Source organism: Brienomyrus brachyistius, chromosome 22 (assembly GCF_023856365.1).
Source record: "Brienomyrus brachyistius isolate T26 chromosome 22, BBRACH_0.4, whole genome shotgun sequence".
Classification (NCBI taxonomy): domain Eukaryota; kingdom Metazoa; phylum Chordata; class Actinopteri; order Osteoglossiformes; family Mormyridae; genus Brienomyrus; species Brienomyrus brachyistius.
Genome location: NC_064554.1, coordinates 15043052 through 15069818, shown reverse-complemented (window position 1 = coordinate 15069818; position 26767 = coordinate 15043052). Strand labels below are relative to the sequence as shown.

Sequence of the window (26767 nt, the reverse complement as noted above, 5' to 3'; positions counted from 1 at the left end):
ACACTCACACACCATTCACTCACACACCATTCACACCAGCGGGCAACTCCAATTAAGTTCAGCACATTCTTGGACTGTGGGGAGAAACCGGAGTACCTAAAGAAAACCCCACAACGACACGAGGAGAACATGCAAACTCCACACACATGGAGCCATGGTGGAGACTCGAACCCGGGTCCCAGAGGTGTGAGGTAACAGTGCTAACCACTGCACCACCCAATAGAACGCCACGCTAAAATAAACACCGCAATCAGAACTGGCATATCCATTGCCCGTGTGACCTTAAAATAACAACATGGGTCTATCTGAAAGCACTGCGACCATTTCAAACGTGTGTAAAGACGGGGGAAGTGATAGACAACAACACAATGGAGAACAGGAAAGTTACTGTTCGTCTCTATTGTTACTGCCTTCTTTATGGATAAAAAAGACAGCAGCCTCTGTCAGGCTCTCACACTGCAAGCTCACACTCCACAGGCCCTAAAAAGGAAACTGCAGCCCACTGATGTTCTGAAGCAGGCCACACAGCAGCAGAGGGCATGCATAGACATAAAGAGAAGGCAGCTTCCTCAGACTGACCTCTCTTGCCCTCCTTTCCTGCTCATTATTATAAACCTCTTAAATTCCAGTATAGAACTATACGTCAGGTCAGAGACTGTGGTCAGAACTTATTTATGTTTGTTCCTAGTTGTACAGAATCCAGAATGCTTGGTTTGAAGGGTTAGGAAGAAACACCGTGACTGAGCCCGTGGTGTTTATGCGAGGGACAAGCCTCGGCAGACAGAGGAATCGAGGGCTTGCCGAAGATTGTTTCCAGATTGCCTTCCAGGAAGTGCGATCAACACTTGGGAGTCATGGGTTATGAGTAATCTGGCATTTCATTAGTGGGCCTGTGCAAAGTAATTATTCTTCCTCAGCAGGAAAATAGCTTAGGACTTTCAATTCGGACTGCTGTCGCTAAGCAGTAATGGAGGGAAGAAGTCCGTTTTTACGCATGAACCTTTTAGCCGCCATTAGAATTATTCTTGTAATTGACCCTTAATTAACTAATTGACCTTGACTTATTACTGATTACATCCATAATTAAAGATCAGAAGCATCAAAGACAGCTGAAATGGAACGTTTCTGAGACCTTGTGGCTTCTACGCGGACAGGACAGCTCTGTCGCCACGCCGACTGGTAAGAGCAAAACGCAGAAAAATGATAAACCCTTTACTTGCCATTTGCACAAGTACACTGGAATTCTTCTCTGTGCCTCCCCCATCTCGCCCTCCATAGTTTGGGGGGGGGGGGGGGGGGTCACAGCCACCACACAGAACCCCTGGAGCTGGGGGCTAAGGGCTTTGCTCAAGGACCCATGGACATGTGACTGTTCTGCCAAGGCTGGGGCTTGAACAGACAAGCTTCAGGTCAGGGGCAAAGAGACTTAGGCTGCTCAGCCCCTCCCCCACTCACCATCCTCTAAACATTATCTACAGTCATGTTATCCGGTTCAATCATTACAAACAGTACATGCAGAATGTAGGTGACATTTAACAGGAAATCTAGCCACCTGTTCATCCGTCTCACAACCACTTATCCACTTGTCAAGGGAGGGTCTGGTGCCTATCCAGGCCGCGAAAGGCACAGGGCTAAGCCACTCCCCGGACACTACTTTCTTATTCAATTTTTATGTTTGAAGTACATAGCTACAGTTGCCACCCACCCCATGTGTTACAGGATCATCTGAATTTAACTAATAAGGGATGCGATTTGCGCCATATCTGGGCAAATGGTATCGCTGGGAATTCCCCTCTTCCCGGTCAGCAAATTTTATCATCATGTTCTGTATTTCTTTAGACTGAAATTGGCAATCCTATACAAGTAATACCAGTCAAAACTTTGGACACACCTACTCATATAAAGGTTTACTCATACTATTTTCTACATTTAAGAATAACTATAAAGTTATCAAAACTATAATATAATATCTATGCACTGACCAAATAAGTATTAATAACCTTTTTTTTTTGTGTGGGGCAGCTCTGTAGGTTGGACCTCAGAAGGTTGCAGGTTCAATGCCCTGGGTCAGCAGAGTGATCCCACCATTGCTCCATGAACTGCCTGACCCTACTGTCTCCACTATGCCAGTTTCATGAGGTGGCCTCCTGGGATGCTTTTCCAAAACTACTTCTACTGTGTTTAGGTCAGGTGGCCAGGTCATGTGATGCAATACTACCACTCTTCTTAGACTCTGTGTCCAATCTTTTGACAGCTACTGTAGCCATTAACCAGCCGGGATACAGTGTGACAAAACAAGCACTGTGCGGAACCGAGAATCAGAAAATCATCTGAATAGTGCTGATGGTAGCAGGGGGAATTCTTTGGATGGATGGAATTCTTGTAGTTAAAAGTAAGACTTGAAGTAGGATCTAGTTAGGATGCTAGTAGCAAGCAAGGCCTGGCCCCAACACAGCTTCCCAAAGAGCACCTCAGGAAGCGTCAGAGCTGGTGAACAAGCACTCTTCATAGGTAAGCAGTCTGCAAAAGAGCATAGCCCTGAGATATACCCCTGGTTGGCTTTTATTTTGAGCTTCTTAATGCATGCCTGTTGAAACACTGACAAGGGACACCAGAAAAGCGCGTGGCCTCGAGATAAAATGTAGAAACAAAATTAAAATAAAACTCAGACGTTAATTACAGCTATAAAGTAGGTCCGCCGCGTTTGTTTCGACCAGAACCCAAAGCTTCAAAAAGTCTAGGCTCAGGGTATACCTGCTAATGTGAATGCATGCCTCAGTGTTCGGACCGGGACCGGGACCGGGACCGGGACTGGGACCGGGACTGGGACCTGGACCGGGGACCGCGACCGTATACCGATACGGAGAGGTCCATGCGGTGAAAGGGAAGAGAGGCAGATGTAGGAATGAGGAGGCCTGCAGTCTGGACCAGCTCCAGCTACCAGGGCCTGTTCCCACGAACCGTTTCCTGCAGGGTTAGGGGGCTCGACTGAGCTGGTCGTTTGGCTGCGTTTAGCAGTCGCCTTTGGATGTGCTTGAAAGGACGCAGTAACAAACATAATGGCTCTTTAACTACATAAACAACTCATCCTCATTGGTAAATCCCGCGGCGTCCCTTAGTCATCGATAAGAATGCCGTATTAAACTGTATAAAGGTGACCATGAATTTATCAAAACAAGACCAAATGCAAAAACCATTAACCTGACTGGAGGCGCAAGTGTAGATCTGGATGAATGTCACAGATTATACCGTTCGCTTTGCTGACACTTGGAGAGGAACCGCTCACGATTTGCACGATTTTCACATTTCCGTGATTTTCCCCGCTTACGACGCCTAATGCTGACTTGGTTTTCTCAAGGCCTCCCGTCCTGTGACATGATCGGCATTTGAAACTTTATTATTATTACTATGGTTACAATTTTTAAAAGGTTGGTTCCATCTGTTTCCCTGCAGTGGCTGCGAATGGGAGGAAGTCGGCCAATAGCGTAGCCGTTCTGGCTGTCATGTCGGCCGCAGTGGCCGCTGCCTCCCCGCTGAGCGCACGCTGCTTGGTGGCCTTACTTAGCCGCCGTCTGGCAGTGTGGCAGAGCAGGCTGACCTTTGCCATTCTGTCTGCGCCGTCTCTGCACGTGAGCCGTTATAACTTGTTAGCCTGTGAATTTCTGCACCTCAGAGGTGCTACACTGAGCCACACTGTGGTGGCGATTGTCACCGTTCAGGGTCTCGCCCAACAGGGTCAGTCGGTATCCATCATTCACCCCGGGTCCTGCCCACCACCCTGCCCACCACCCTGCCTTTCTTCCCTTGTGCGATAAAATGAATGCACCGCGACAAACATTCTACCGCATTCTACACTGCAGGTAAAGTCTGCTACAATATGCAGCTCCAAAGGTGAAATATCTCAATATCAGCACTCGGTACTACTTAGTCAGCAGCTACTAAATTTGTGATCAAAAATCCCAAGGCCTATTTTTTGGTAAATTATTATAACAGTTGTTAGCAATAACTTCATCTGAAGCGACACAGCCAACTGCCACCTTTGTAATATTCGATTTGTTTGTATACCTGCATATTTTACCGAGAGGGGAAATTCAGGTTAAATGCCCTTCATGAAAGGTACAACAGAGGGAGGCATTCTGGGATTGATGCAACCGTCTGCACACAGATGGACAAGTGCCAGGCTTTTCTCACAGAGCCAACACAGTTAAGCAGGAGGTGCGGTCTGTCAGAGATCTCGAGAGCAGGAGGGCTTAATTAGGACTTCACAGCTTGGACACCGTCACTGGGTCCAAGTGGACAGGAGACAGAACACAGGGTCCTGACAGGAACGGGTGACTTCATCACATTACATGCAGACCTCTCTTTTTAATGTATCTCTGATTACTACATTAGACCTACTGTAAAAAAAACTGCATTATCAGAAACTAAGTGATTCATCCTTTGATCTCCAATCAGCTAAAAAAAGCATGTTTTTTCACCAAGGAAATATCATTTCCAGTAACTCAGTGTGATTTCCCATAATGTCCATTATTCGCAGTATTAACAAAGTTTAATGTAATGATGAAATGCACTGAAATCCTAGCTGACCTGGCATGACTACAACAGTCCCAATAAAAGAGTCAGTTTTACTTTCTGCCATTAGACCTGAAGACAGCAGCATTTTTCCACGATTTAGCAAATGAATGGTGCCGCCTGTTGCTGCTTCTGTTCCTGACAGCTGCCTTTTTCTCGATTTGTCTCCTGTGATTAACTACTTCACCGTTAAGGAGAGCCGTCTTGCCGCTATTCCCACGAGCTGAACCAGGTCTTCATAATTCATCCTCTGTTCTCTAAATACAAAAGGGGAAAAAGTGGATCTCTGTACCAAGGGGTAAGAATCGCAGTTGCTCATGTTCTACCTCACAGCCAAGACTTACAAATCACTATGACATATAAAAAGCCAGGCGCGATTAAAATAGATGATATACTCCTCGCTGTTTACATACTTCCATCTTCATTCGAAAGCAAAATCGACAACCACATAATGTCCACAGTCAAGCAGTTATGGATTGTGACTTGTCAGAATTCCGCGGCTGGGAAATAAACATGGCGGACAGAGAACGGCAGTCATAGGTCACGGGATTATAACCCCTCACCTGAAATGGAGCTCCGTATCCATCCCCCATGCCTTATCCATCCTACCGCCCAGCTGGCTAGCAGTTTGCTCACCACGTGGGGTGACTTTTCTGTGTAAGCACATAGCCAACAATTGTCTAACGAAACAATATCTCACTTTGCCGCTTCCTTCCCTCCCTTAGGGTGAGGAACCGGTGTGTTCCTGGTACTGCCCTCACGTCGACCCCCATATCCCAGCTGAAGAATGCCCTACATTTTTAAACAAATGAGCATCTGTTCTGTACTTGGACCTTACGCCTATTACTACTGGCCCTATCGGCAATTCCGATCAAACAGGCTGAATACAGGCGACTGAAACTCTGGCAATAATTCTCACAACTGCCCGTTTTTCTAAGTAACAGTAAAGAATGCTTCTTCTGAAAGCTGCTAGTGTGCTGCAAGGAGACGGCCTTCCCTCATCACCGACCACGATGAAGGGCCGAGCTTTTGCGTCACTTCCAGCTGAACGCGAGCCAGTGTAAGTCTGTCGGAAATCTCAGAACAAACCACCGGGAGGCGTGTGTTTGCGTGAAAACGCGTATAAATCAAATGCTTATCAACTCTTCCATCCCCCGGTAATAATAACATTATTTCCAGAAGAGGATTTAACAAGGTAAAACATATACAATGAGGCTTAATTACGGAAATGAGGAGAATAGAGGGAAGTCAATTCTACCGAGCTATAACTTTTCCTACTCGCCAAAATAGAAAACCACCAGCTCCACGCATGCGAACAATGCAGCCCACCATTATAAGCTAATTTATCTCGTCGCCTTTTGTGAGATGAATTAATACACAATAAGCATTGAAATTCAGTGGCTGTGAAAAATGGTGAATGGGCTACATATAAGGCTCGTCACTCTGATTCGAATTTACTGCATAATGCTCCATGGATTAGATCGGAATGATTATGGAGGCAGCGACCTCCACGTTTCATTCTCTGCGTGGCCGTTAATCCAGGGACAATTATCTCCTGGACATGAGTCACAGATCAATCTAGTTCCCAAAAGCATTTCCAAAGTCGTTTCCGTTACAAATCGGCCGCCTCCAGCGGCTGCTTGCGCCCGGCTGCTACTCTCGTGTACTCCGACGCAAGTAACTCCCAACTCCTGCATAACCGTCAAAGACGCACATCTCCCGAAATAGCAGCTAAAATAGATTAAAAATCCAGAAGTTGTGAAGCACGAGGACACAAAATTAAGCCAAAAACCCCAAAATGAAGCAGTACGTCAGAGGTTTGAATTATTTTTATCATTACCCCAATTCAAGGACTGCCATTCATCATTAATTAGTGTAATTCTTGGCAAGCTGAGAATATCTGAAAGTGACAAGATTTGCTGGATGGTATCAGTAACAGCCAATCTGCATCTCGCACAGAGTCGAGCTCGACATTTCACTTCATTTCTCTTTGAATTTATTTGATATTAAAATGATCTACCATCACCAATCAAACTACTTCAGTCAAAGGAATATTATATAAAATATAAAAAGAATAACATTATTATAAACTCAAAATGCTTTGTACTAATTATCCATCCATTTTCTGTACCCTGGTCTCCTATGCAGGGTCACTGGGGGTCCAGAGCCGGTCCTGGAAGGGATCCAGCACCAGGCAGGGAACCAGCACCGGCCTACTGCTTGCTACTAATTGTACAGTACATTTTCATTTGTATCTTTGTCTTCACCGTGACCTGTAGCTTAAACGAAGGTGCGATGTCACAGTAATGCCCATTGGTCGTTACAGAGTCAAAACACAGGTGTCACCCGAGCTCACCCTATCGGATCACATGACAGAAACGGGAAACGCAATCTGTTGTCTATACTGTAATTCGCAGAAGGCTGCTCAACTGCTCGTGGGCAGGGACTTCCTGTATGATACTTATTTAAGACCGTTTCCCTCCCCCTCCAACTGCTAGATTGAAGATGAGCTGCTATATATAAATTAATTCAGTAAACTATTCCAACCTGGTACTAATGAGTTAATGTACGACCAAGGCTCATTCGTGACTCACTAAGGCGATGATGTCAGTTATAGCTCTGTCTGAAATTACATACGACACAGCTTTGGCCTTGAGTGTATACTACTTACTCATCTGCCAAGTATGTACTAAAGAAGTCAGGTAGCGCACATACACAACAGCCATTGTGCTTTTTGTCTTCCAGTCAACGGTGCATTTTGGGATGGGTATACGTGGTAATTTAACCAAAAGATGAGTGAGTACTGGTAGCTTGGTACTGCTGCCTCACACCTCTGTGAGTTTGCATGTTCTGCCTGTGTCATCATGGGGTTTCCTCCGGGTACTTTGCCCCCCCCCCCAAAAATTGCCCCCCCCAGTCCAAAAATATACTGAGGTTTACTGGAGTTACCAAATTGCTCTTAGGCGTGCATGGGTGAGTGAATGGTGGTTGAGTGAATGGTGAGTGAGCGAATGGTGTTTGAATGTGCCCTGTGATGGGTTGGTGCCCGGTCCTGGGTTGTTACCTGCCTTGTGCCTGTAGCCTCCAGGTGAGGCTCCACACCCCCGTGATCGTAAGTAAGTGGGTACAGAAGATGGGTGGATGAGTGAGGATTAGGCCTACTATGTTCTTAGGTTCTCATCAAAGACGAAAATATGAGAACCTGGGAAGTTAATACATTTACTGCTCTCACATAAAATGTACTACAGCCGATGTACTACAAATGTGGCCTGAAAGGTATAACAAATTTCACTTTAAGCAACTTTCCCTTCAATATATAGATAATACAAACCTAAGTGCCTATAACTGCATTTGTCTACCTTATGGCAAATGAGTAATTAAGCAGATTGGCAGGTAATTGAAACGAACCATTTCTAGGACGAAAACAGCTATGAACCTCGTTAGGGAGAGAGGGAATCTGAACCAAATCTCATTCACTGATGCAATTTAGATCAACCAGTAAGTGGCCGATCATGCTAGTAATTTTTCTTAACATATAATCTTCTTTTCACAGACAACATTGTGGTAGTGACATAAAACACACACACACACACACACACACACACACACACACACACACACACACACGCCGGTTGTCGTGATCTGACACTTTCATGAAACTTTTGCACCTGCGACAACTGGAAAAACCAACCCACGAATCTGACCAGAGAGCGGCTGGACGCCAGGCCCTGAAATCCACCACGCCGTTCACCGCTTGATTGCTAAGCAACGAGAAAAGCCGACAGAGCGAGACGGTTTACAGGTATTCACTGCCAAACGGAGAATCTGACGTTAAGTGTTCGGGGGCAGGAGCACCGAGGGCCGATTAATATTAACGACCGCAGACGATGGCTGCTTTGGGTCACAGTGCGTAGGGTGTGTAGCTTTACCTCCAAGGAAAGTAAAGAAAGCAAACAATACCTGCAATACTTGTGCTACATTTGAAGATTCACATTACAATGTACTTTACATGCATGTGTACATCGGGGGGGGGGGGGGGGGGGGGACACGCTGGCATAAAATTTATATTTTAGGTTAAATGTGGGGGGGTCCAAATGAATAATTAGGAAAAGTGAGATTTAATGGCGGCAACGTCCATGGATGACACAGATTTGCGACTCTACACTACAAGACAGAAAATAACCAAAAATTGTGACACAAATTTAAACAAATAAGCAATCCAGAAATGAAAAACACACACATTTTATGCAATTTAAATATATACAGAGGTTGTGACCTTGATCTGGACAAGCTGTTATGAGATGGATGGATGAATCTCTCAATATTTAATAATTTCACATGAACTGCTGGTCATTTTTCGCGCTGCAGCGAGTGGGTCAGTCCTTCCATGTTAGAAACCAGTGTAACCTTGACCATCGCATCCCCCTGCAGCTCCAGAAGACAGTCTCGTGTCCATCATGGCTGCTTTGGTTCCCTCAAACCTCCCCTACCGGGAGGGGGGGGGGGCAGACTTGGCTCTGTGACACGTGTGCCGTGACAGATGTGTGGCATCATGAGGCGCTCGGAACGACACACGCTGGCACCTGGACTCTGGGTGGCCGGCTGGCTCTGCGTGGCACCGACGTGATCTGTCTCGTGGAGGGACTGCGCTCCAGGGTGGGGGTTTAATTAGGCCTCAACCAGTACTGTCACCTAGGTAGACGTGGAGGCCTGTGGGCGGCCTAAAGGAACCAATCTGATGCGGTAAGGGGAGGGAGAACGCGGCGTACAAAAGGAGGGGATGTGGGGAGGGGGCATGCCGACTGAACGCTGGCGGAGCAAACATGCTAAAGTTAGCGCATTAAACAGTGCATTAAAAATGGCGTTTGCCGCCTGACATGCGCGCGGACATCCAGCTGCACTGCTGGACCGTAAGGAGAGCTCGCCGTCGGACACGGGGAACGTGGCGTGAGCATATGGTCCGGGAGGCCAGGCCAGATGGACGCAGAAAAGAGGCTGAAGGAAAACAGCCCAGGCGCCGGGGCCTGGTTCCATTATCATGGTAATGAGATGCAGCCACCGGCCAAGGCTCGCCGTATAAAACACAGGCCTCGGAATGCATGTACTGAGCATACAGTCAATATAAAATGAATATCTGAATATCTCAGGCTTATCTGCGGTCTGGGGCAGAGAACTGCTAGCAAATCCCCCCACTGAGCATGTGACGCCACGGAACCAGGCGCCCCATCTCACAATCTCAGCGGTGACTCTCCGAGGGAACCACCCCCACCTTTACAGCAAACCCGCCCCCACATCGGCACAGATCTTTTGTCGCTTTCGCACCTCATGTCTAACCCCCCGTCCCTCACCCTTTTTTCCATGTCTGTGTGCGGCAGACTGCAGAGAATAAAAAAAGATGGAAGGAAGGAAGGAAGGAAGGCAGCCACAGGAGCCGGACGGCCCTCTGCGATTTCCCGCTTTCGCCAAGACCCTCAACTTGGGTAGAACTAAAGATGACCAGATAGTCAGCTGGATGTCATCAACGTGTCCAAAGAACTGCCCCGACTGTTAACCTGCGGACAAGGTTAAAACGTTCGGGATGCGGGTGTCCAGACTGATAATCACATTCCAAGAATCAGCTTATTTTATGTTTTTCTCCAACACAGTTTTGGCCAACCAAAGAGTTTCTTGAAATGAAATGATCCATTATTTGCCCTGTGCACAGGTTCAGGTAACTGGGATGCTAATCTTTCACACATCCCATCTTGCTCTCCTTTGACACACACACACACACACACACACACACACACACAGTATTCAGAGAGAAGCTTGGAGCCCAAACATTTTGGTCTTAAACCTCAACAGCTAAAACATAATGCCGTGCCCCCCCGCCTCAACAAAAGGTCAGCGTCATTCACTACTGCTGATAGCATCCCACGTTGGAATCTACTTCTGCTTCCTAGCTCTTACTGCTCAGGACCCCAGATAAATTGCATTGAAACTGTCTCTGCCAACCAAACTGCTATTTCATTTCCCCCAATCAAATTTTTTGCGAAAGTGAGGGCACAGTGAATCATGCAACTCTCTCTGACACGCTGCACCCACATCCGCAAAGCCCCCACCTGTCTATAAATAGCCCCCACTTTTTGTTCTTCCAGTCGGTTCCCCTTCAGCTCTTGTGGGTGTAGTGAAGTACGCTTTCATATTTTCTTGCCATATCAATCACACTTGATCCCCAGCAAAATAAAATCACAAATTACACTCTTCTCGTCAAGAGGCCTTCTGACATTCTGTTATGACACATCTTACAGCGTGCGGCGTCATTACAATTATCGCTATAATTAACGAGGCAATTTCTCTCAATAGCACCACAATGAAATTTTGTTTTCATAATTAAGAAAAACATTCTGGATGAACAAAACATTTTTACTAATATAAAGGGCTTATGAACTGGGGGGGACAGGGAAGAATGCATATATATTTAATTTGTGTTCATTCCCCACCCCCCCCAAAAAAAATATACAACTTTGCATTTAAATTTTTGATATTGGAGGGGGGGGGTGCAAAGTATCTCCTATGCCCTTGAAAACAAGCCAGCAGTTAGACTAAATCAGTTCTTTTCTCTCTCTCTCTCTCTCTCTCTCTCTCTCTCTCTCTCTCTCTCTCTCTCTCTCTCCCCCCCATCCCCCATCCATCCATCCATCCATCCATCTATCCATCCATCCATTAGGATGAAAGGCCTCCTGGACCTTCAGATGTCTGGATGAAATGCATCCAAGAATAACGGGCTGCCGAAAGTGGAAGAATAACAAACAGGTTTTTTTTTGTACCACAGCATGTTGTCTTTCAGGTCCTCTTCTGTCCTACTTCTCGCAGCAACATCCCCTCTCCCACCCACCCCCCACCCCAGATCAAAAGGTTGAGTATGTGTTTTACTAGGCAAAAATGAGAGAGGACCATAAGGAATTAATTAACATAAATTACCTTTGGGTCAAATACGATTGGTGGGCTTGAAGTTCATCAGCACTGATTAGATATAGTTGCAGCTTTTAAACATTAATGGGTGCTATTACCTAATAAGGTAGAACACAGACTGTATTACAATACATAATACAATAATAATCATCTACTAATGCGTTTTATGTTACGACTTACTGAGAATCCCTCTTTGTAAAAGATCTACGATGCTACTATGGCAATTACGGGCAGATGTTACTATTATGGGCAGAAAAACCACCGGACCAGGCACCATATCCTGGGGGCCTGCATTTCTCTCACAGGATAAGACTGGAAGAGTTTTGGTGGGGGGGTCAGGGGGCTGGTAGATTCACTGAAGAGATGACAGAGGAGCTTTTGCGCAGAGTGGGTGGGAGGGCCTATGGGCCTGTTGAGTATTCAACACATGCATATCAAACGTCTTTGCCGCAGGAGATAAAGGATGCGTGGGAGGTGGAGGAGGGAGGGTGGAAGAATTAAAAATAAAATAAAATGAAATAAAATAGGAACAAATGCAACTTCCAAAACGTGCAGTGGTATTTCTTTACTGCGCGCCTCACTGGCTCATCAGGCCGGCACTGTTGCCTCATATCTCCATGGCTGGGTAATGACAGCTGCGCTGTTGTTGCAGTTTGCATGTTCCCTGTGTGCATCTGCCCTGTCTGGCCTGGCACAGGCTCCGGGGCTGCACTGCATCCTACCCAGGGTAAGCAGCTAGAACAGGAATGGGCCTCCTTCAGGGCTGCACTGCATCCTACCCAGGGTAAGCAGCTAGAACAGGAATGGGCCTCCTTCGGGGCTGCACTGCATCCTACCCAAGGTAAGCAGCTAGAACAGGAATGGGCCTCCTTCGGGGCTGCACTGCATCCTACCCAGGGTAAGCAGCTAGAACAAGAATGGGCCTCCTTCAGGGCTGCACTGCATCCTACCCAGGGTAAGCAGCTAGAACAGGAATGGGCCTCCTTCAGGGCTGCACTGCATCCTACCCAGGGTAAGCGGCTAGAACAGGAATGGGCCTCCTTCGGGGCTGCACTGCATCCTGCCCAGGGTAAGCAGTTAGAACAGGAATGGGCCTGCTTCGACCACGAAACAGGCTGGCTAGCAGACTTTCGTTTTTGTAATACACCTGAAACGAAAACAAACAAAAACAAACAAACATTGTGTTCACCTTAATAAACTCACCAATCAGGGGCCCCAAGAGTAAAAAAAAAAAAAAACAGAGAAAGAGAGGACTTACATCCCTACTGTCCTGGGAATCTAAAATAATTCCTTACAAAAAAAACATAGCCTATTTATAAATATTTACTGTGCTTCAATAAATCTAATCTAATGTGAGCAATGAGGGGTGACTAAGAATTATTTAATGTTCCTGTGACATTCTGACCCCGAAGACGATTTTCAATCAGCTAACTGGGATTTTTTTCCTTAATGTTTATATTTCGAAATGCATTTTTCACCCAACTGCGTGAATCTCTCTAGTGGTGACGGTGATATGAGAACCAGGGACGAAGCATGGAACAGAAAGGCCATGGGGGTGTCCCGCTGCAGGGACGGGATGGGGGGGTACAGAAAGAGGACACACAAAAAAATGACATAGGGAGAAAAAACAGGCACGGCAGAACAAATAATGATGCAAGTCAGGAGATGCGTGAGGGACCATCAAGATCAGAGGACAGGGGACGGCACAGGAGACCCCAATTTGTAGCATGAGACGTTGGGGGGGGGTGTAATGATACAGATGACATCATCAAGTGACCCTCCCTCCCAAGCCCAGAAACACCACGCCTTCAAACAGTCATTTCCCAGTGAGAATGGCTCAAAAGAGTCAACAGTCCCATTTCACAATAAATATGTAAAACACCAGCATTGTTCTGTCATAACAACAACTTGGGGAAATTGATTTAATTCGGTTTGCAAGTCAAAAATGAATACCTGTCCTTAATTAAGGGAGGTTTTCAAATTCTTTCTTGACCTTTAATTCCAATCGCATTTGAGAATGAAATCCCTCATTAATCTAACCTGTAAGGTAATTCCAACATCAGCTTATCCTATGATCAGCTCATTCTTTATTCTGTCGGCTCACCGAACGAACAATGTCAGCCTGCTCATCTCATATTTCTGCCACCAAGACCGTAATTCACCCCCCAACAAGATGATACAGACAATCCCCATCACACTTGACCAACGTACGTCCGAAAATGCTTAACCAGGTGTCACTGTAGATGCTCTTCACCGTAACACGAGAAGGATATGAAATTAAATTAAAAACGGATTTCATCTTTTTAATTATTTATCGCTGGTACTCAGTCCTTAGCGATGTGGAGCCAACCTTGGAAAAATGATTGGTGTACAGGCATCTGTAAACTGTGCTTAGTGTTTGTGTGTGTGTGTGTTTGTGTGTGACTCCGTTTCCCTGCGATTCAACTTTTCTGGGGGGGGTTTCCTGAGGTGGACACAGAAATCGGTAATCGGAAATCATGCACCGCTAAAACGGTGTGTGTGTGTGTGTGTGTGTGTCAGGTCAGCAAATTGACATGAATTTAATCGTTTCAGATGTGAAGAAAACATGCTAGAGTGAGGGGTTGCAGAAGATAGAAAATATACCATTTATTTTTGGAAATTAATCAAGCCCTCTGCATAAGCACCAGCGTCCTGCACTCCGGCGAGATGCCTGGCCCCTGCTGCCGGTGGTTAGTCCCTTACCACAGAACACTGTACTTAACCCCGAGCTCTGATTCCCATGTGCTAAGGTTCACGCATATGAGGCTCTACAACCTGTCTCCTCCTCTCGGACCCGCAGGGTTCCTGTGAAAGAGCAGCCCAGCGACACGTCACAGCGGAGACTGCACTGGCACCCCCCAGAGTGTCGATTCACTCTGCTAGTCAGGCCCCAGACGCCCCCCCCCCCCCCCCCGGAGGCTGTCCGCACGAGACGATCGGCGAACCACCCGTCAGGACATCGGAAAATCTTAAAGGCTGCAGCTGTGGTGACGGAATCAGGCGAACTAGATAAGCGGGTCCCTCTGTCTCCCATGATTATCGGCCCTGTCTGCTGCCGCCGAGAGGAGAGGCGGCGTACTTGACGATTCAGACGGCGCTTTATGTAACGTGTCCCGTTAGTGCGTGGGTGTCGAGATAGAAGCGGCGCGGCGGGGTGGGGGGGGCGGGGGGTTTGAGAGCGAGAAAAGGACTTTAAAAGCATTCACCGCCCTGATGGGGTGGGTTGCACTCCAAGGCAGTGTGACTCTGCAACCTCGGGAAAAAATTAGCCACTTGCCTAACGGCGCGCCGGTCAGCGGCCTTGTCGTGGGGAGAAGGAGCGGCAAGCAAGGGAATTCAGAAGCGACGTCTCGAATGGACGACGGACAAACCTGACACCGGAATGAATGTTGGCCTAACTGGATGAACGAGGGCAGGGCGGTTGGCGTAATTAAGTGAAGTTGACGTGTTGGTTCGCGGGCTCCGCGTGCAGCTACGATGCTGTGGGCGTGACGAACTCATCCTTAATTAACGAGTCAGAATTAGAGGAAGTCGGTCTGGTATTTATGCCTCGACTTCTTCTCCGTTCCTCCCGTGATTTATCACAGCTCGTCCGGAATCCCCCTGCTGATTCGCTGGAGTAATTACCGACCAAGAGGAGCAGTCACACCGGCATCACTCTGCCAATATCGCCCCCCCCCCATCCTGATGGTGTTATAGCACATCAAAGGCATTAGCAAGGACACTGATTGACCAACAGCGTATGGCTGGGAAAAGACTATCAATCTTTTCTCACTGATGCTGGAGGGCATTTTTTGGGAGATTCCCTAAGGCTACCTACCGTTCACCTGGAGCACAATCTTTTCGTAGGTGCATCAACATTTGCTTCTTTCTCTATCACACAGCTTGTGTTCCTGATTCTGCTTTTTACTCAGTTGCGTTTTAAGCAACCTGTGAGAGATGTCATCATGCACGGCTGCTATACCCCTGCAGACGTGGCCGGAACGTATCCCCAACACAGTGTTCCCGAGACACAGCGAGAGGCCGGACGGATATCTCTGCGGGGGAACGTGAGAGGGCGCAGTTCCAGGAATGCAGGAATCCCTTTTGACGACTTTGCGGCCTGAGTCTCAAGGGCACTGGGGGAGCAAGTGCAGGAGAGGAACCACGTTCTGAGCTCCCGGAGGAGAAAGTGTGAGTGGTGAGGATCACCAGTGAGGTTTCACCTCAGTAATGCAGTTAAAAAACTGCAGAGGTGATCCGTTCCGAGTAAAAAAAAAAAAATCTGTCAGAAATCTGTCAGAAATCTACACTATTCAGTGACTCAAAAGACAAATAGATTTCATATTATCCCATCCTTCCGTTTTCTAAATCTGTTTATCCAAAGCGTATCGTTGGGGAACCTGAAACCCATCCCGGGAAGCACAGCAACCCAGGCAGGGAAAACTTCAGACAGGATGCCAGTCTATCCCCGGGACAGACAGTCACACACAATCACAACACCTTTGGCTTGCCGGAGGACACCGGACAACTTGCGGCAAACCCGAACAAACGCAGAGAGAACACACAAGCAAGACACACGTGCAGAGCGAGGTGCTGATCCCCAGCCCCGGAGGTATGAGCCCACGGCGTTACCAGCAGAGTCGACCATGCCGCACCATCTGATACTCCTGCTACGCTCTTCCTGGGGCACGGGGACCTGCTCAGCCCCACACCACGAGCTCACAGCACAGGCCGGCGGCGGCAACAGACCTGCCGTCCATACAGACCAGGCCCCACATCCACTCCGGGGAACAATGCGACCAAAGAACTCCCACTGAAATAAACATTTTTCACAGGTGCAGATACTCTGGCTGAGAACATTACACAAGAACTTGCCAGAACCCTGTTTGTGGGCGACGTTTCCCTTATTCTCAAACGGACAACTGGTTCTGTACTTAACACATTACTGAGTGCGTCACTGCATAAACAAAAGGATCCTACCGGGAACCCAAGAACGACTCTGATAGTCAAACACTCGCATCTACCCCTGATTCATACAATTACATGGAAGGAGACAGTCACCTTACATTCACGTGCTGTAAAAGCTTCTAAACTAACCTACAGTGAGTAAAGCGACACTGGTTGACTCATTCAAGTATTTGAACAGTAATGCAACCATTTAACAGCCAACGTATCTTTTCCTCTCGCAGTCCAAATGCGGATTGTGTCCGAGTCGCTACTTCCCACGTGTGCCCTGCGCCGATGACGGACCGGAAGGCTGGGCCAGCTGCCCCTTGCGGTCAGACGACTGGTGAATTTATGGCTTGACCCAAAAGTCGGAAACATCAATATGGACACAAAGAATCCACTCGTGCTCAAACTGCCTAACGAGTATGAGGACATAGGAGGACTGGAGCGTTGTACAGACACCACTAGAGCCAAGGCGGGATCGCCCTGGACGGTGAACCAATCGACTGCAGGCAACATAAGCACACTGACACACCAAGGGCAATGCATAGACACTAACCAGAGCAGCCAGACGATACTCGAATGACATGCAAGACCGGAGGCAGATGTCACCTGGGAGTGAGAGGCAACTGTGCTATCCACTGCGCCACCGTGCTTCCCGAAGACCTCAACCCAACTCCCGACAAAAGATAAACTATTTACCTTCCCAATTTCACTAGCTGATGGCTATTGCACCAGCGACAAGGGTGTTCAATCACAGTAGATACGCGCAAAAGCGGGAGCCGTGTGCTAGAATTAGGATTAGAATTAAAATGAACTTTATTGATCCCAGAGAGAAATTCTAGCATTGATGCTGGAAGGAGGTGTAGGTCTAAACAGAGGAGAACCTCAAGATGAATGGATGGTACAGAGGTTGTGGTGAAGGACAAAACTAACCTTCTGGAACAGAGGTAGAGCGGGCAAGAGTGAGGGAGGGGGCAGCGTATACGTTAGGAATAAGGTTACCCTGTGCTGGACTTGTATCTCCATTTTTAGTATCTCCACAGGGGAGCGTCATGGTGATCTCAGTTGTTACAGGAAGCAACACTTTTCATGGCATTAATAGGCCAACACCTTCTTTTGCAAGGTTGGGTGGCTGCGATACGTACAGGACGGATCCTGCATTTCTGGAGTCGAGAGTTGATGGCCAACCAACCACACCATAAGATAAATGACAAACCAAAACACATTCAGACTGTAGAGACAATGTCGAAAATATGCTTTAGCTGAAACGTGGTTCCTTTTCGGAAAGGCAGCAAAAGCGTGGAGTGGGCGGCCCGGGGCCCTTTGCTGCGTGAGCACCGCCGTTACACTGCGACTTATCGCCGCTCATCTTTGCAGCTAAAGGTGTATTTTCTAACTTGTTTTCCTACCGCACAGACTGATGCCATGTCTTGGGGCTCAGTTTTCTTTTAAAGCTGATTCAGAGTCGTTGCAAGACCTTGCAAGAGTTTCGCTTCTGATTTTATTTTTTCGAATTTGCACACGCGTACAGACAAACAGACACACACAGACAGGTCTGTAATTATACCTTTGTGGGGACTCTCCATTCCTTTCTATGGGGAAAACTCTAATCCCAACGATGACGACCTTAACCCCCACCCGGCCCTGACCTTAACCATAAGTAACCAAACAAAATACAAGTCTTTTGAGATTTTTAGTTTTTTGATTGTAGTCACAGATTTTATAAAATTGTGGGAACCAAGAAATGGTCTCAACATCATCAAAAATAACAGGTTTTTAATCACATTGTGGGGATACAATTCAATGTATATCTGGACCACACACACACGCACACACACACGCACACACACACACACACACACACACCTTTGCAGAGTTTTCGCCGCAGACGGGGATATACTGCACTCGCCTTCTGCCCAATTCAGGGGCCTCTAATGTGCCAGTTCCCAGTTCCACCACCACCACCACCACCACCACCACGCCTGTCCCCCCAGTGTGTCTCCAGCATTTCCAGATAAGCCGGGTACATGCTGGGGCAGATGTTCCACGGCAGTGATGTAACTCTTGCACACTTGCCCCGTCCTTCCACCTGCACTGAGCTGTCTACCGCAGAACATGCATGCTAGACCACGTGTGAATTCCCGAGGGTTAGCTGGAAACAAAGATCAGAAATGAAGACACACGACTGCAAGACAACATGACCCCGGGCAGGAACCCGACACGGTATCCTCGCAACCCGATTAATCACCTGTTAAATAGCTGAGCCTCATCCTCTGTTTCGTATATACCTAAGTGTTGACCTTTGACCTCTAGCTACAGGTGCCACTGACCGTGCAAAGGGCTCAGCGGCTTGATGTCTCCTGTATAGACTCCATACACCATTCCTTATGAAGCCACACTGACTGATGGGGGGGGGGGGGTTAGCAAAGGGGGCAGATTCGGAAGTGAACGCTTACACAGACAGCCGTTTCCTCGCGAACTGCCCGCAGCTGAACAAGGCGCGCTCACTGCAATAATCGCAGGCTACGGAGTCCTGACGGGGTCGTCTGGTAGATAAGGAGCTGAATAAAAAGGCCGTTAATTACAGAAAGCAAGTGGGGCCTGATTTTATTTTCCGAGGCAGTGCGTTCCGAAGAACCGCAGAACCTGGGGTGGCATTAATTACGCGGGAAGAGGAAAAACAACACGCCGAGGCAAAGAGAATATTGAATCAGGCCAGAAACTGTAAAAGGAGGCAGACTCATTCATTCAAAAACAGTTCAAGAGGGCTACATTAAATACATTGATATCATGCAGTGCCATTATTCCAATTTAATAAATGGTACAGTAACAAGACTGGGATCTTGAAGACCACAACTGAAGATGGAACGTTTGGAGTTCCTAAACCGCTAGACGAGAAAATGACTGGAACTGGAAGGAGAAAACGACATGCCGCATAACTGGAACGGCTCTACCTCATGTGATCTGCATTTGTTTAACGGCAATTCAAGGCAACTGTCAAAGTCTCAAGCACATGCTGATGCGATACTGTGTGGTACAAGTAGGGAGCCGTCAAGATGAGCCAGGGACAGATCTGACGGAAGAAGGATTTTCAAGATATCTTTAAGTGACTTGGCTAATTACCTGATATCTTGGACTTTTTACAGTAGCACTGTATAACTTAATGCTAACTTAGTGTTACCTTAATGCTAACTTAGCGCTAACCCTTCTCTAGCTGGCCATAATAAAAGGGATTATAATTTTACCTCTGAAGTCAACAGGAAATTATCTGCTGCTTAGCAGAAAGAGATCAGCAGCATTCCGGAGATAAGATTGGACATGCGATGGTCTGAAACCGGCAGTTTCTTGATAGGTCCAACTCAACAACAGGATCAATACTCCTCTACTTGATGTGGTAAAAGCAGCAGAGATAATGGCCCCGTCCTGATGGCCTCCCTGGCGATATTCAGGGGGCACCCATTAAACTAGATTTGATCGTGTGAATGGTGCACTTCCTGGATTATGGGCCAGAGCAAGAGAACTTCCTGGAACATCGACATACGTCACAATTCAGAACGTCCAAACTGATACATCCAACCCCCTCCCAGGGCAGGAACTCTGTGAACCCCGATCTCCACTTTAACCCAGAAACATCAGCATAATCAGAAGTGGAATCAGAACTCACTTCATTGCCAGTATGTACGAATACACGAGAACTGTTTCTGGTCTAGTACCGAACACGAAGAACATAAAACTGGGGTATCTAGAACCGTGGTTGCGATGTCGGGAATTGGCGCCAAAAAGTCCTGAACCGGCAAAAAAACGGAATCAATCTCATATCTTCTCAAGCGATATTTATGTTAAGCGGAGTTTGATCTGTGGGTGGTTTGGCATGAGACTTTCCTCTTGAGGCACTTGGTGAAGCATATAATGAATGTGACTGGCAAAACAGGCCAGGCAGCAAGAACAAACGTTAACTGAAACAACACAATTGGACTCAGCTAGGGACAAAAAACATGCATAAGAATGTAAGGAAGGAAAAAAATTATTCCGTTGCACATGCAAAGTTCTCCGAATACTTCCAACAGCCAGACAAGAACATGGGGCTAATTAAAATTTAAAATCTCCACCCACGCGCAAGATTAAACACCCCAGAAGCAAATGGATGTCAGCCTAAAACACTGAATAAACATTAGAAAAGCCCAGTACAATCGATGACTTTGTTTGGCCATGTTAAAATGTGCCCAAAACTTCATGCATGACATCCTCTGGCTGAACTTCTGCCATCCACACGATGCTGTTGTCTCTCTCAGAAAGCACTGGGAGTTTTGCATTGTCTGATCTTCCTTACGGCCAGCCAATGATACATCAGTAGTCACCAAGCTAAGGGCAGCGAAGTCTAGTCATCGCTGTTTGGTGTCAAAACACAGATTAATTCAACATAATGCCCACATTTATTCTCCTTATTTGCTATTTCCAGCATCAACCGCCCCAGTGTTTGCATGCTGACGGTACACGGTGCGGAGCGACTTAACCAGACAGCAAATTCCCCTCTTATCTTTTCATTGTCACGTCTCATTTTGAGAAAAATAAACGGAATCCCTTTCTCTGAGAATTTTGCTCTTCTCTTCTGGTTCTGCGAATATTTCTGTTCTCAGACAGCAAGGTCATAAACTCGACACGTGGATCCAAGTGGCTGTTGCTGTGATGAAATGTTTCTGCTGACAACAAATCAGCTGACTCCTGATTTCATATCCTGTTTTCGAAATTTTTCAACCCAGATTTTGCTCTGCAGGAAAATCGTGGTTTTGTCACAAGATGTGTGCACGCAATTAAAATACATAACCAGAAATAGGAGACTGTAAAGCTCTGGTCGTCTTAAAACACCAAGTGTTTAAATCTGATTAAAATTTTAAAAACCATTAATTGCAATGCCTGCACGTCCTCACCTATATAATAATTAGAAATATACATTTAGAGACCACAACTGTCATTTAAAAAAAGAACAATTTACTGTGAATTCACTTTGACAGCACAGAGATATAAAGATATCAGCATTTCTTAAAAAAAAAATGATAAGTAGGATGCATGTTCCTTAGAAGCTGATACGCAGTAAGGTTGTATGGCGAGAAGAAAATATGAAAACTAAGCAGCTCCCAGGCTTCAGCTGTCCTTGTGACCTTCTGTACCTGCATGGTGAAGAGAGACCTTTCTGAGACGTGGCAGCATTCGGGACGGCGAGAGAGACCATAACAGTTATGATATTTTAAATCATGCCACTTGTATTTGCTAAATAAGGAAAAAGGCGATGCACACACACAGCGACCCTGACCAGGAAGTGTGTGGATGGATGGAACATTACACCCATATAGCGATGATATGGGTTTTCCTAAATGGTATGCTGGCAGAGAACTCTAGCCAATTCGAGAGTTTCCCCCCAGGGAACAATAAAGTTCATCTTATCTTATCTTATCTTATCAATGTTGTGGTTGTGCAAATCACTGTGAGACAATTAGCAGCTGATCACACAGCCCTAAGATTGCAGCAGGTCTTAGGAGATGAGGAGTGCTCCCTCTGGCAGAAATCGGACTCAGCTCTCAGCCTCTCCATCCTCATTACCGTACACACCAGAGGCTTTACGCCTTCCAAAGACATTTAACTGCTGCCTTTAAATCGACCTTGATGTATGACTGTGTATGACTGTCTGCCCTGCCATGAGCACCCATCTTGGAGAAGCTTCCCCTACGCTTCTCCACTGGTTGGTAGAAGAACGGATGGAATTGTAAACATCTCAAACAGTATTAAGCATCTGAAGAATTTAAAAGTTTAATTCTATGGTACTGGGTTGAAACAGATCATTTGAAACCCACGTTGTCCAGCTTAATAAAGGCCAACCAAGGGTATATGGGGCACATCACCGGCTCCAGTGCCACCTTCAGTAAAGAAAACCACACTGCAGAAATAGTACATGAAATACAAGAGGCGAGTTTCTAATCGATGCATAATGGTCAATAGTACGGAACTGATGGACAATGGACACAACTCAGCAACCAACAAAAAGAACAAGACTAAGCCAAGTACTACACAGGCTAAGCGCTTCCAGACTTGGCTCAGCCATGCCGTGGACCCTCACTGACGCGAGAGGGGGCACGCGTTGACCAAAAGACACGCAATATTGTCGAGCCCCTAATCTGAACAAAGACGCAATAATTAGTCTTTCTCACGACACGAGTTCCCAGCCCCACTGAGAGAAAGCAGAGGTCACTGCGTACCTCCTGCTGCCTCACATTTCACAGACGGTTGCTCGAAGTCATACCAAGGAAAGTCTCGAGAGTGAATGGCCTCATCTCTCTCTCTCTGCCTCTGTGCTTCTACCCCACAAAACTCAGTCCCACTGCCTCCTGCTTGCTATCAGATATTAGTTAAACCATATGAGCAGAAATAATGGCATTTGTCACTATTTATTATTAAACTCAATTGGTCGACAAGGACACAAACCTATTATCAGTAGCTAAGTCTTATTTTACAAACGATTGTGAACGGTAATCCGATCTTCGCCAGCTGCAGTGGGCCAGTTCATCAGCTAAGGATTCCCTTTGTAACGCTAGTGGTGCTGTTCTAGGCCCAACCCCGAATAATGTTCATGGAGGTCTACAGAACCATTACAGGATCGACCTGGAACTGGCCGTCAGGTGACCACAGAACATGACGAATTTTGATGAATCACGGTCGAAGTACGAATGCCAATTAGCACGTAGCTAAACCTGCCAAGCTTGTCAACCTGCAATAAGCCAGGACTTCAACTCCAACACACTGTATGACGATTTCCACGTGTTTTTATGACGTACAAATAAAGTCTGGAGGTGTCCAGCAAGATGTATATTTCAAATTATTTTCCTCAAAACATTGCACAGTTCAGAAGGATCAGTTTTAATCTAACTGCAAGAGGCTTTGGAAATGAAACACAAAAGGGTATTACTATGTGCTATTCAGCCTAAGGATACAGTTTAGAGATTAAAGGAGATGAGAGGCATAATTGACCTTGACCAACCACTCCCTGGAACGTTTATATGTAGGTTTTTTTTAACAAGCAGGCAGTTTCCCAGTTGCTACTGAGAACCTATATAATAAGTCAGGAATTCTTCCTCTGACTGCAAACATTAGTCCCATACATCAGTTCACCCTTCAGGCATCCGCAATGAAAGCTCACACCAACACTGAGAGTTCCTGAATAGTGACCGGGAAAACGCCTGCAGTCTTTGTAAGGTCGGGTACGGAAAGGAGTCCGGGCACCTTCTAGAACCAGGAACAAAGCCACCAGATGATAATCCATTTCGGCACCTCTGAGCGCGAGATTAATAATGATTCAAGCAGGTAGGAATGACATTCATGAGAGAGCCGCGTGGAGATGGAGGAACCAAGCAAAGTCACCAGGCTTAGGCTAATTTGCTGTAAACCATTACCGATAAACCATCCGACTGTCTTCTATAACAACATATCCAGTACAGGGACACGGCCAGCTTGGAGCCCATCCCAGAAAGCATGGGGCGTGAGACGGGACAGTTAATTACACTAGGTGAGAGCTGGAAGACCTTTCACTGGAAGCACTGCATCACAATAGGAGGTGGAAAAAAAAAACTTTCAGCAAAGGCTATAAATGACATTCAGATGCATATAATCAAAATCAGAGTATTAGAGTATCAGAGTGAAGAGGACAGGATAGGGGAGAGCACAGAGCAGGGCACTGCAAGAGTATACAACAGTGAGGGATAGCACAGAACAGGGCACTGCAAGAGTATACAATAGTGAGGGAGAGCACAGAACAGTGCACTGTAAGAGTATACAGTATTGAGGGAGAGCACAGAGCAGTGCACTGTAAGAGTATACAGATATGAGGGAGAACACAGAGCAGTGCACTGTAAGAGTATACAGCAGTGATGGAGAGCACTGGGAACGGGTTGGGTGTACACTGATACGGCATAGACTTCTCCACTGGTGGCACATTTACGAGACCCTGATGTGCTTGCCGGCATCAGATGTCAAAGGCCCCTAGAGTAAAAGAAGTAGTGACTGGACCAGGACCTCACAGCGAAAACGCCGTGTCTTTTTGTTGGCCGTCGATGGCAGACTTCTCTCCAGCGAGAAGAGGATGCAGCTGTCCCGGAGCCACATTACATAACCGGGCAGGAATGACAGCGCGCCGGGGCTGCGTCTGGGGACGGACGTGCCAAGCTCCGCCACGAACGGCAGCCGGAGTTCGTTCTGAGCAACCTGCTGCTACTTCCTGGGGCCCCAGTGTTTGTCAGTTCTGGCGGAGAATGAGTAACATTCACACGTGTGGGTTGCTTCCAATGAAAAACAAAAAAAAAATCTCCCTTAGGTCTTTGTTTTCTTTACTCTGAGGTCTTTGCTATACAATCACAACCGTGGAGTCAAGTGTGAACACGAGCCGGAGCAGACCCAAGATATCTGGAGATGTTTCCAGTCATCATGTGGGACGTAGCTCCTATTTCCTCGTCTTCTCACTGCGGGGGTAGCAGAATTATTACATCATGAACTGCAGGAACCTGCAGAGACTTCTCGAGGGGCAAGTGCTAGACCGAGGGGGGGGGGCGATTCCTCCTCAGATGTATTCTGCAGGAGGTCTTCCTCAAATCGAAAGAAAATTCGACTGGGTGGTCATCAGTAATTCAAAAGGGGCACTCAGTACTTGAAAAGGGAGCCACTTTTAACTGTAAACAAAAGCTGAGATGTTCAGTCGCCCCCAACTCCATGTCCCTGACGAACTGCAAATGTCGCCAGCGCCGCACGACGTAGAAAATGCAACCAGTTCGATTCTCGCAAATGATGGCGACACCCCGACAGTTACCAGGCCCCCAATAGTTCATGACACGTGCACGTGCGTGCAGCCAATCGGAAGGCAAGTCAGCCACAAGCTTTGTCAGCAAATAAATGTACAATGAGGTAGGCATTGCTTTGTACATTTACAAAGGTGTTTACAGAGGTCTCGCTTTGAACTCCAAATACAGAACAAACAGATTTTCAATATTAATGCCAAAAATCAAACAGATATGAAATCCACAGTATCTACAATGTTTAGCAGGACCTGACACCTTACTGGACTAAATTCAGAGAAGAGGATCTGGATTGACAGTTCGCTAATGGGTTGCTTTACCAACAAAATCATCACCCATGGAGAGCTACTTGTTATCCCGTTATCCTCGGCCCCACTTGAAGCTCGTACTAATAACAGGAAGTAGCTCTTGTCTGCTACTGACTCATCTCTCATCGCTGCATCGGTCTCAGGGCATTAGGGTACAACAGACTCTCCCACGAGGTTTGATGCTTCGCTACGCACAGGGTTTAGGTTTGGTTGGACTGGCTTTAGTACGTCGGCAGAAAAAAACTATCACCTGATATTTACAGTAGTTACATTACAGAGCTGGCAGTGCAAGCACAGTGAATTACTCCTTTTTGTCGGATGTTGAACATACACAAAGAAATAAAAAAGCATCATTCTTCTGAAGACGCTCCAAACAAACCAAATCCCGACCCTTTGAACACTCTTTTAATATCTGTCATGAAAATTCTTTAATATGAGCGCATTGCAAAAAGAATAGAAAAAGCGTGTAAGCAATGGTAAACTGTCGTGGGATTCCTGGCGTCTTCAAAACACGATGTTTTAATCTCTATTAAGTGGCAATGACTTATGAGGCTGCAAGCCTCGTCCATAGGGAACACGGCTGGGAGGATGACCCAGGGGTAGCGATTTGCCGAGCAAAGCCAGTATGAAAGAGGAGGAATCGGTCTCATCTGGGCACTGATCACACACCATGCAAACAGCTCGGCTCGGTGCAAAAACAACTTTCGCTTATGTGGGAAAGCAAAAGTACAGTCTAGGTCATACACTTCATGGCGGGAGGAGCCCCCAAGTGAAAAGTCCCAGTGCCAAACCTCGTCTTTGCACAAACTACCACCATCGCAAACCAAAAAACCGCAACGCTGCCTTTGTTTGCTTGAAAGCATTATTAAAACTATTTACAATAATGATGCATCGGACTACCGCTTCCCCCCTTTTCTGCTAAAAACAAGGCAGATCTGTTATAACACAAAAACGACTGTCATGCCGCATTTCTCCATCTCACTCGCAAACAAACAAACATTGTTTTCTTCGTTATAAGGAGTGAAAGGTACATGATAAATGCGTCCTCCTCCATATTAGCCACACCGTCCACAATGCTGCAATTTGGTGGCCAAAAAATCCCTGCCACGTTTTGGTGTCATTATGTAAAATAGTCATTTAAAATAT

General features: G+C 46.6%; 1 protein-coding gene across 1 annotated transcript in view; it reads right to left on the bottom strand.

Moving 5' to 3' along the window:
• Nucleotides 1-26767, bottom strand: part of plcl5 (phospholipase C like 5) — a 52313-nt gene that overhangs the window by 24299 nt on the left and 1247 nt on the right. The gene's annotated exons all lie outside the window — the stretch shown is intronic.